Here is a 12372-nt window from a genome sequence, read left to right as displayed (position 1 = left end):
GTATGAATTATGGTTTGGGAAGAAACCTAAGCTGTCGTTTCTAAAAGTTTGGGGATGCGATGCTTATGTCAAGAAACTTCAACCTGAAAAGCTCGAACCCAAGTCGGAAAAATGCGTCTTCATAGGATACCCTAAAGAAATTGTTGGGTATACCTTCTACCTCAGATCCGAAGGCAAGATCTTTGTTGCCAAGAATGGGTCCTTTCTAGAGAAGGAGTTTCTCTCGAAAGAAATAAGTGGGAGGAAGGTAGAACTTGATGAAGTATTACCTCTTGAACCGGTAAGTGGCGCAGCTCAAGAAAATGTTCCTGAGGTGCCTGCACCGACTAGAGAGGAAGTTGATGATGGTGATCATGAAACTTCAGATCAAGTTGCTACTGAACTTCGTAGGTCCACAAGGACACGTTCCGCACCAGAGTGGTACGGCAACCCTGTCTTGGAAATCATGTTGTTAGACAACGGTGAACCTTCGAACTATGAAGAAGCGATGGCAGGCCCGGATTCCGACAAATGGCTGGAAGCCATGAAATCCGAGATAGGATCCATGTATGAAAACAAAGTATGGACTTTGACTGACTTGCCCGTTGATCGGCGCGCCATAGAAAATAAATGGATCTTTAAGAAGAAGGCAGACGCGGATGGTAATGTGACCATCTATAAAGCTCGGCTTGTCGCTAAGGGTTATCGACAAGTTCAAGGGGTTGACTACGATGAGACTTTCTCACCCGTAGCGAAGCTGAAGTCCGTCCGAATCATGTTAGCAATTGTCGCATTCTATGATTATGAGATATGGCGAATGGACATCAAAACGGCATTCCTTAATGGTTTCCTTAAGGAAGAATTGTATATGATGCAGCCGGAAGGTTTTGTCGATCCTAAGAATGCTGACAAGGTGTGCAAGCTCCAACGCTCGATTTATGGGCTGGTGCAAGCATCTCGGAGTTGGAACATTCGCTTTGATGAGATGATCAAAGCGTTTGGGTTTATGCAGACTTATGGAGAAGCCTGCATTTACAAGAAAGTGAGTGGGAGCTCTGTAGCATTTCTCATATTGTATGTGGATGACATACTGTTGATGGGAAATGATATAGAATTCTTGGAAAGAAAAGGCCTATTTGAACAGTGTTTTTCAATGAGGACCTTGGAGAAGCCTGCTATATATATTTAGGATCAAAGTCTATAGAGGATAGATCGAAGACGCCTCATTTGGTCTTTCACAGAGTTACGTACCTTGAAAAGATTTGAAGAAGTTCAAATGGATCAGTCAAAGGAAGGGGTTCTTGCCTGTATTGCAAGGTACGAGATTGAGCGGACTCAATGCCCGAACCACGGCAGAAGATAGAGAAAAGATGAGTGTCGTCCCCTATGTGCCTCGGCCATAGGGTTCTATCATGTATGCTATGCTGTGTACCCGACTCTGTATGTAAACCTTGCCGTAAGTTTGGTAGGGAAGGTACAAAGTATCCCGGCATGGAACACTGGACAGCGAGTCAAAAATATCCTGAGTACCTGAAAAAGGACTAAGAAATGTTTTCTTTTATGGAGTGACGAAAGAACTCGTCGGTAAAGGTTACGTCTGATGCTAGCTTCGACACAGATCTGGATGACTCTAAGTCACAAACCGGATACGTGTATATTTTGAATGTGGGGTAGTAAGCTGGTGCAGTTGCAAGGCAAACAAAGCGTTGCATTGTGGCGGGATCTACCTGTGAAAGCGGAGTACATGCAGCTCGAGGCAGCACAAGAAGCAGTCTGGGTGAAGGAGTTCCATTACCGGACCTAGGAGTCATTACCCATGCGTCGGGCCCGATGGACTCTCTTCTGTGGACAACACTGGAGCTATTGCCTTGCCCAAGGAGCCCAGGTTTCACAGGAGACCAGGCATATCAAGCGTACGCTTCAACTTCCATTCGTGAAAGTGTTCAAAATGGAGACATAGAGATTTGTAAAGTACATACGGACCTGAATGTGGCAGATCCGTTGACTAAACCTCTCCCTAGAGCAAAACATGATCAACACCAGAACCGCATGGGTGTTCGATTCATCACAATGTAACTAGAATATTGACTCTAGTGCAAGTGGGAAACTGTTGGAAATATGCCCTAGAGGCAATAATAAAATGGTTATTATCATATTTATTTGTTCATGATAATTGTCTATTATTCATGCTATAATTTTGTTATCCGGAAATCGTAATACATGTGTGAATACATAGACCACAATGTGTCCCTAGTGAGCCTCTAGTTGACTAGCTCGTTGATCAACAGATAGTCATGGTTTCCTGGCTATGGACATGGGGATGTCATTGATAACGGGATCACATCATTAGGAGAATGATGTGATGGACAAGACCCAAACCTAAGCATAGCACAAAGATCGTGTAGTTCGTTTGCTGTAGCTTTTCTGGATGTCAAGTATCATTTCCTTAGACCATGAGATTGTGCAACTCCCGGATACCGTAGGAGTGCCTTGGGTGTGCCAAACATCACAACGTAACTGGGTGACTATAAAGGTACATTACAGGTATCTCCGAAAGTGTCTGTTGGGTTGGCACGAATCGAGACTGGGATTTGTCACTCCGTATGACGGAGAGGTATCTCTAGGCCCACTCGGTAATGCATCATCATAATGAGCTCAATGTGATCAAGTGGTTGATCACGGGATCATGCATTACGGTACGAGTAAAGTGACTTGCCGGTAACGAGACTGAACAAGGTATTGGGATACCGACGATCGAGTCTCGGAGATCCTGGACGTCACGAGGAGTTCCGGAATTTTCCGGAGGTGAAGAATTATATATAGGAAGTGTAGTTTCGGCCATCGCGAAAGTTTCAGGGTCACCGGTATTGTACCGGGACCATCGGATGGGTCCCGGGGGTCCACCGGGTGGGGCCACCCATCCCGGAGGGCCCCATGGGCTGAAGTGTTGAGGGGAACCAGCCCATAGTGGGCTGGTGCGCTCCCCCTTGGGCCCCCATGCACCTAGGGTTGGAACCCTAGGGGAGGGGGCGCCTCCACTTGCCTTGGGGGGGTACTCCACCCCCTTGGCCGCCGCCCCCCTAGGAGATCCCATCTCCTAGGGTCGGCGCACCCCCCTAGGGGGCCTATATAAAGGGGGGGGAGGGAGGGCAGCCGCACCTCAAGCCTTGGCGCCTCCCTCTCCCCTGCTACACCTCTCCCTCTCGCAGAAGCTCGACGAAGCCCTGCTGCGATCATTGCTGCATCCACCACCACGTCGTCGTGCTGCTGGATCTTCATCAACCTCTCCTTCCCCCTTGCTGGATCAAGAAGGAGGAGACGTCATCCGCTCCGTACGTGTGTTGAACGCGGAGGTGCCGTCCGTTCGGCACTTGGTCATCGGTGATTTGGATCACGGCGAGTACGACTCCATCATCCCCGTTCTCTTGAACGCTTCCGCTCGCGATCTACAAGGGTATGTAGATGCACTCTCCTCTCGTTGCTAGTTGACTCCATAGATTGATCTTGGTGAAACGTAGGAAATTTTTTTGTTTTCTGCAACGTTCCCCAACACTATTCTCTCTTATTTTACAAGGTTTACATGAAGAGGGAGAATGCCGGCAGCTGGGATTCTGGGCTGGAAAAGGAGCAAATATTAGAGACATATTCTGCACAACTCCAAAAGTCCTGAAACTTCACAGAAGACGTTTTCATAATATATAAAAAATACTCAGTGGAAGAGATTCACCAGGGGGCCACACCCTGCCCATGAGGGTGGGGGCGCGCCCTACCCCCCTGGGCGCGCCCCCCTACCTCATGGGCTCCCTGGTGGCCCTCCGGTGGCCATCTTCTGCTATATGAAGTCTTTCGATGGAAAAAATAAGAAGCCATCTTCTCGGACGAAACTCCGCCGCCACGAGGTGGAACCTTGGCGGAACCAATCTAGGGCTCCGGCAGAGCTGTTCTGCCGGGGAAACTTCCCTCCCGAAGGGGGAAATCATCGCCATCGTCATCACCAACGCTCCTCTCATCGGGAAAGGGCAATCTCCGTCAACATCTTCATCAGCACCATCTCCTCTCAAAACCCTAGTTCATCTCTTGTATCCAATTCTTGTCTCCAAGTCCGGGATTGGTGCTAGTAGGTTGCTAGTAGTGTTAATTACTCCTTATAGTTGATGCTAGATGGTTTATTTGGTGGAAGATCATATGTTCAGATCCTATATGCATATTAATACCCCTCTGATTATGAACATGTTTATGCTTTGTGAGTAGTTACGTTTGTTCCTGAGGACATGGGAGAAGTCTTGCTATTAGTAGTCATGTGAATTTGGTATTCGTTCGATATTTTGATGAGATGTATGTTGTCTCTCCTCTAGTGGTGTTATGTGAACGTCGACTACATGACACTTCACCATTATTTGGGCCTAGAGGAAGGCGTTGGGAAGTAATAAATAGATGATGGGTTGCTAGAGTGACAGAACCCAAATGGGTTGCTTGCAATAGAGGTTAATCATAAGTGGGATGCTTGTCCAAGTAAGGACAGTACCCAAGCACCGGTCCACCCACATACCAAATTATCAAAGTACCGAATACGAATCATATGAGTGTGATGAAAACTAGCTTGATGATATTCCCATGTGTCCTCGGGAGCGCTTTTCTCTATATAAGAGTTTGTCCAGGCTTGTCCTTTGCTACAAAAATGATTGGGCCACCTTGCTGCACTTTATTTACTTTTATTAGTTGTTGCTCGTTACAAATTATCCTATCACAAAATTATCTATTACCACTTGTTTCAGTACTTGCAGAGAATACCTTGCTGGAAACCGCTTATCATTTCCTTCTGCTCCTCGTTGGGTTCGACACTCTTACTTATCGAAAGGACTACGATAGATCCCCTATACTTGTGGGTCATCACAACACTCCTAAGAATACTGAGGTCAGGTACACACATATGACATGCTTCATCTTTACCATTTATGCACCTACCTATGAAGAGAGCAAAATAATGTATAGCAGGAAAACGAATGCTCCCTATGGTAGCTTGTGCTATATCTCTAGATTCCCCACAATTATACTAGCAAGAAAGTCTCTAAACTCAGATTTGCGAGGTTCACTAGTACTACCCCATTGTGGAAGTTTGCAAGCAGTGGTAAATCCTCTAAGTCCATAGTATAAGAATTTTCATAGAGATCAAACAGGACAGTTTGAGAATTGCGTGAAGATGAAAATTCAAACCTCCTCAAAAAGGAACTAGTGAGATAGTGGTACTGACGACACTTTTCTGCCTCGAAGCTCACAAGATCAGCGTTACGCAAATATGCGTTAAATTCTTTCTTAATTCCTGCTCGATCCATGAAGTCCTCTGAAGGCCATTCACAAGGCCGCACTGGGGCGTCCCTTGGTGGTTCATCATCAACATCACGCATTGCAAGCCTGGGTCCTTGCTTCCTCGAAGGACCACCTTGGTACATTTTCCTAAACATATTTCTTCCTCTGAAAAATTTCTGAAATTTTTAGTAACTTCAAATAAAAGTGAACCAAACTCAACAAAATTGATAGCAACTACTCCTACAAGTGCCTAGAGCCTATATCATGCATTAGAACTACTTGGAACCATATAAATTTGACATGCAAGCTCAAGAACATGGTCGCCTAGGCAGCACAAATTTGCAATGAATAAAGCACTAGAACAAAAACTAATTGGACCAATGGAAGAGTCACATACCAAGGAACAATCCCCCAAAGCAGTTTTGTGAGAGATGCTTTAAGCAAGGAGATCGAAAATCGCAGCAAAATGAGCAAGAACTCGTGCTTGAGCTGGCTGGTGATTTTTTTGGGAGGAAGAAGAAGTGTATGGGTGCAGGAATAAGTGGAGGGGAGCCACCGTGGGCCCACGAGGCAGGGGGCGCGCCCTGGACCCTCGTGGCCACGTGCCAGCTCCCCCTGCTGTATTCTCAGTGCCAAATATTCTCAAATATTCCAGAAAAAATCATATTTAAATTTCAGGGCATTTGGAGAACTTTTGTTTTCAGGGTATTTTTTATTGCATGGATAATTCAAAAAAAATAGACAGAAATTACTATTTTTGATTTATTTAAACTAAATAACAGAAAGTAAAAAGAGGGGACAGAGAGCTATGTTTTCTAAATTCATCCATCTCATGCTCATCAAAAGGAATCCACTAACAAGGTTGATCAGGTCTTGTTAATAAACTCATTCCAAGTAACATGGAACCGAAGAATTTTCGAATAACACTGGGTTACCTCAACAGGGATATGCACATCCCCAACAATAAGAATATCATATTTCTTCTTGACCGTAGGAAGAGGAAATTCAAAACCTCCAAAAATAATCAATGAAAATTTTCCAATAGAATTGATACTGTGGACTTGAGGTTGTTTCCTTGGAAAGTGTACCGTATCCTCATTACCATAAACATGAAAAGTGACATTGCCTTTGGTGCAATCAATAACAACCACTGCAGTATTCAAAAAGGGTCTTCCAAGAATAATAGACATACTATCGTCCTCGGGAATATCAAGAATAACAAAGTCCGTTAAAATAGTAACGTTTGCAACTACAACAGGCACATCCTCACAAATACCGACAGGTATAGCAGTTGATTTATCAGCCATTTGCAAAGATATTTCAGTAGGTGTCAACTTATTCAAATCAACTCTATGATATAAAGAGAGAGGCATAACACTAACACCGGTTCCAAGATCACATAAAGCAGTTCTAACATAATTTCTTTTAATGGAGCATGGTATAGTGGGTACTCCTGGATCTCCAAGTTTCTTTGGTATTCCACCCTTAAAAGTGTAATTAGCAAGCATGGTGAAAATTTCAGCTTCCGGTATCTTTCTTTTATTAGTAACAATATCTTTCATGTACTTAGCATAAGGATTCATTTTAAGCATATCAGTCGAACACATACGCAAAAGGATAGGTCTAATCATTTCAGCAAAGCGCTCAAAATCCTCATCATCCTTTTTCTTGGATGGCCTAGGAGGAAAAGGCATGGGTTTCTGAACCCAAGGCTCTCTTTCCTTACCGTGTTTCCTAGCAACAAAGTCTCTTTTATCATAACGTTGATTCTTTGATTGTGGGTTATCAAGATCAATAGCAGGTTCAATTTCTACATCATTATCATTACTGGGTTGAGCATCAACATGAAAATCATCATTAACATTTTCATTAGGTTCATGTTCATTACCAGATTGTGTTTCAGCGTCAGAGATAGAAATATCATTGGAATTCTCAGGTGGTTCAGCAATAGGTTCACTAGAAGCATGCAAAGTCCTATCATTTTTCTTTTTCTTCCTTTTAGAAGGACTAGGTGCATCAATATTATTTCTCTGAGAATCTTGATCAATTCTCTTAGGATGGCCCTCAGAATACAAAGGTTCCTGAGTCATTTTACCACCTCTAGTCATAACTCTAACAGCATTATCATTTTTCTTACCATTTAATTCATTGAGAAAATCATTCTGAGCTTTAAGTACTTGTTCTACTTGAGTGGTAACCATAGAAGCATGTTTACTAATGAGTTTAAGTTCACCTTTAACTCTAGACATATAATCACCCAAGTGTTCAATCATATAAGCATTTTGTTTCAATTGTCTACCAAAATAAGCATTGAAGTCTTCTTGCTTAACCATAAAGTTTCAAACTCATCCAAACATTGGCTAGCAAACTTAGTAGAAGGGATTTCAGCTTTATCATATCTATAGAGAGAATTTACCTTTACTACCTGTGTCGGGTTATCAAGACCATGTATTTCTTCAATAGGTGATGGATTAAAACCATATATTTCTTCAACAAGCGGTAAATTAAGACCATGTATTTCTTCAATAGGAGGCAAATTCTTAACATCTTCAGCTTTAATACCCTTTTCTTTCATGGATTTCTTTGCCTCTTGCATATCTTCGGGACTGAGAAATAGAACACCCCTTTTCTTCGGAGTTGATTTAGGAATAGACTCAGGAGCTGGCTCAGGAAGTGTCCAATTATTTTCATTTGTCAACATATTATTTAATGGGAAAACTTTGTTTTTGCCACTCTAGCTTTTGCCAATTTTGCTTATGTCACTCTAGGATTTGACATATCACTTTTGCCACTCTTAGCTTTTAACAATGTATCACTTTTGTCATTACGTGGCAAAAGCAAAATTTTCATAGTGGCAATTGTGATACGTTATCAAAAGCTAACAGTGGCAAAAGTGAAATGAAAAATTATCGTTTTTGCCATGGAATGGCATTTGTGATGTATTGTCAAAAGTTAAGAGTGACAAAAGTGAGATGTCAAACTCAAGAGTGGCATAAGCAAAATTGGCAAAAGATAGAGTGGCAAAAACAAAGTTTTCCCTTATTTAATAGAATTTCAGCTTCATCCAGTGTTCTTTCCCTGAAAACAGAACCAACACAACTATCCAGGTGGTCTCTGGAAGCATCGGTTAGTCCATTATAAAAGATATCAAACATTTTTCTTAAGAGGATGATCAGGCAAAGCATTAAGTAATTGGAGAAGCCTCCCCCAAGCTTGTGGGAGACTATCTTCTTTAATTTACACAAAATTATATATATATCCCTTAAGGCAGCTTGTTTCTTATGAGCAGGGAAATATTTAGCAGAGAAGTAATCAATCATATCTTGGGGACTACGCACACAACCAGGATCAAGAGAATTAAACCATATTTTAGCATCACCCTTTAATGAGAACGGAAATATTTTAAGGATATAAAAGTAGCGAGTTCTCTCATCATTAGTGAACATGGTGGCTATATCATTTAATTTAGTAAGATGTGCCACAACAGTTTCAGATTCATAGCCATAAAAAGGATCAGATTCAACCAAACTAATTATATCAGGATCAATAGAGAATTCATAATCCTTATCAGTAACAAAGATAAGTGAAGTAGCATAAGCAGGATCATATTTCATTCTAGCATTCAGAGTTTTTGTTTAAGCTTAGCTAATAATTTCTTAAGATCACTTCTATCATTGCATGCAAGAAAGTCTCTTTTAGTTTCTTCATCCATAACATAGCCCTCACGCACAACAGGCAATTCATATTTATTAGGAAAGCCTTCATCATCACTTTCATCAATATTATCAGTTTTAATAATTTCATTCGCTCTAGCCCTAGCAAGTTTTTCATCAAGAAATTCACCAAGTGGCACAGTAGTATCAAGCATATAAGTAGTTTCATCATAAGTATCATGCATAGAAGAAGTGGCATCATCGATAATATGCGACATATCAGAATTAATAGCAGAAGCAGGTTTAGGTGTCGCAAGCTTACTCAAAACAGAAGGTGAATCAAGTGCAGAGCTAGATGGCAGTTCCTTACCTCCCCTCGTAGTTGAGGGATAAATTTTTGTTTTCACGTCTTTCAAGTTCTTCATAATGACCAGCAGATATAAATCCCAAGTGACTCAAAGAATAGAGCTATGCTCCCCGACAACGACGCCAGAAAATAGTCTTGATAACCCACAAGTATAGGGGATCGCAACAGTTTTCGAGGGTAGAGTATTCAACCCAAATTTATTGATTCGACACAAGGGGAGCCAAAGAATATTCTCAAGTATTAGTAGCTGAGTTGTCAATTCAACCACACCTGGAAACTTAATATCTGCAGCAAAGTGTTTAGTAGCAAGTAATATGATAGTAGTGGTAACGATAGCAAAAGTAATGGTAGCAAAAGTAATGTTTTTGGTATTTTGTAGTGATGATAACAATAGCAACGGAAAAGTAAATAAGCGAAGAACAATATATGGAAAGCTCGTAGGCAATGGATCGGTGATGGAGAATTATGCCGGATGTGGTTCATCATGTAACAATCATAACATAGGGTGACACAGAACTAACTCCAATTCATTAATGTAATGTAGGCATGTATTCCGAATATTGTCATACGTGCTTATGGAAAATAACTTGCATGACATCTTTTGTCCTACCCTCCCGTGGCAGCGGGGTCCTAATGGAAACTAAGGAATATTAAGGCCTCCTTTTAATAGAGTACCGGACCAAAGCATTAACACATAGTGAATACATGAACTCCTCAAACTACGGTCATCGCCGGGAGTGGTCCCGATTATTGTCACTTCGGGGTTGCCGGATCATAACACATAGTAGGTGACTATAGACTTGCAACATAGGATCAAGAACTCACATATATTCATGAAAACATAATAGGTTCAGATCTGAAATCATGGCACTCGGGCCCCAGTGACAAGCATTAAGCATAGCAAAGTCATAACAACATCAATCTCTGAACATAGTGGATACTATGGATCAAACCCTAACAAAAACTAACTCGATTACATGATAAATCTCATCCAACCCATCACCGTCCAACAAGCCTACGATGGAATTACTCACGCACGGCGGTGAGCATCATGAAATTGGTGATGGGGGATGGTTGATGATGACGACGGCGATGGATTCCCCTCTTCGGAGCCCCAAACGGACTCCAGATCAGCCATCCCGAGAGAGTTTAGGCCTTGGCGGCGGTTTCGTATCGTAAAACAAGATGAATCTTTCTCTCTGATTATTTTCTCCCCGAACACGAATATATGGAGTTGGAGTTGAGGTCGGTGGAGCTCCAGGGGGCCCATGAGGCAGGGGGTGCGCCCAGGGGGGCAGGCGCGCCCCCACCCTCGTGGCTAGGGTGTGGGCCCCCTGGCCTTGATTCTTTGTCAGTATTTTTTTATTATTTTCAAAAATAATCTCCGTGGAGTTTCAGGTCATTCCGAGAACTTTTGTTTCTGCACATAAATAACACCATGGCAATTCTGCTAAAAACAGCATCAGTCCGGGTTAGTTCCATTAAAATCATGCAAGTTAGAGTCCAAAACAAGGGCAACAATGTTTGGAAAAGTAGATACGACGGAGACGTATCAACCCTCAACCCCTTCTCTTTCCAGCAGCCATGGATGAACTCCACCCCCTTTGTCACCCACTCCTAATCCTCTCTTTCCCGCAATTGTTGAAGAAGCTACAACCGGCCAGGGAAAAAGTTGCATCCACACTCGGAGGTGTTGGAACCAGCCAGGGAAAAAGCTACGACCACTTCAATCGGAGGTGTTGGAACCGGCATATTTTTTTGCTAGAACCGGCTGTTCTTTTTGCTTCAAGCTGACTATTGTAGTTTGTTTTGCGGGATTTTGCTGGACCCGCGTTAATTTCTGCTGGAACTGCCTTTTTCTTTTGCTTCAACCTGACCATGGTAGTTTTTGTTTCAAAGATTTTTTGCTGGAATTGGCTTTAATTTTTGTTAGAACTAGCTAAAATTTTGTTGCTATGGCGACGGCGACGGGAAGCATCTGTGTGTTTTTTGCTGGAATCGGTGTTTTGTTTTGCTGCCACTGACCGTATTTTTTGTTGCCACCTAGGACGACCAGATTTTTCTGCTGGGTTCTTTCTTTTGTGTTGGAAATGGTGGTGCATGCCTATGGCGATGAGCGGGGGGCGGCTGTTGCAACCATAGCGGTCGTGTGCTCGAACGGGCCGGTGAGAGAGTTGCAAATCGTCAATGGAAGGGAGTTTGGGACCCAGAGGAGGTCATGCCGTAATCCCGGAGGCTGTGTGGCGAGCGGCGGCAAGCTGGTTGTGCTGCCATGGCTCGCGACGGAGCTGCAGTAGGGGCGGGGACTCGAGCGCTGCAAGATGGGCGAACGGCCGCACACGGCGAGGCGAACGGTGTGCGATGCAGTAGAGACGAACGAGGGAAGAAGATCGGGGTTGCAAAGGGATGCTTTGACTTCATCTAACGATCACACGCGGGCCAATCTAACGGTTGGTGTTTGACAGGCCCAAAGTTGAGCCAGCGGACCAGCGCCTACCAGCGCCCAAAATATTTATATATTTTTCTATAAACTTGGTCAAACTTTATGAAGTTTGACTTTAGCCAAATCTAATATCAAAGTAAATAAAAAAGGAGGGAGTACATGTCCTGAGACTCTTGGACCAAAAATGCTACACATACGGGATAAATCAACAGGCTTTTACGGATATGCTGATTTGTCTTTTTCTAATTGGGCTAATTAAACTTTCCTTCTAATTAATCGGGCCCCTCCTATTCTAACTGGTGGGGGTGGGTGCCAAGCCCTGTAAAGCCCCGTATTAGTCTGTTGATGTAGCAAAGCTCCTCTCGGACTGGGACGAGACTTGCCTGCTCCCCGGCGTGCGCCCATCCGTACTCCCGCATACGTGACATGATTTGATTGAACAAAATAAGGCCCGGCCCCACTCCTTTAAAATTAGGGAGGAAGATGATTAGATTAGAAAGAAAAAAAAGAAAAAGACAGTCGTAGGATGGAGTGAGAGTACGGATGAGAGCATGGGGACGAACAAGCAAGCCGGATCCCTCGGACTGAGCCAGCCCCTAAAAATGGAAAATTGCAAATTGCCC

This window comes from Triticum urartu, chromosome 7 (genome assembly GCF_003073215.2).
Source record: "Triticum urartu cultivar G1812 chromosome 7, Tu2.1, whole genome shotgun sequence".
In the NCBI taxonomy this organism is placed as follows: Eukaryota; Viridiplantae; Streptophyta; class Magnoliopsida; order Poales; family Poaceae; genus Triticum; species Triticum urartu.
This window is presented reverse-complemented; position numbering follows the sequence as displayed.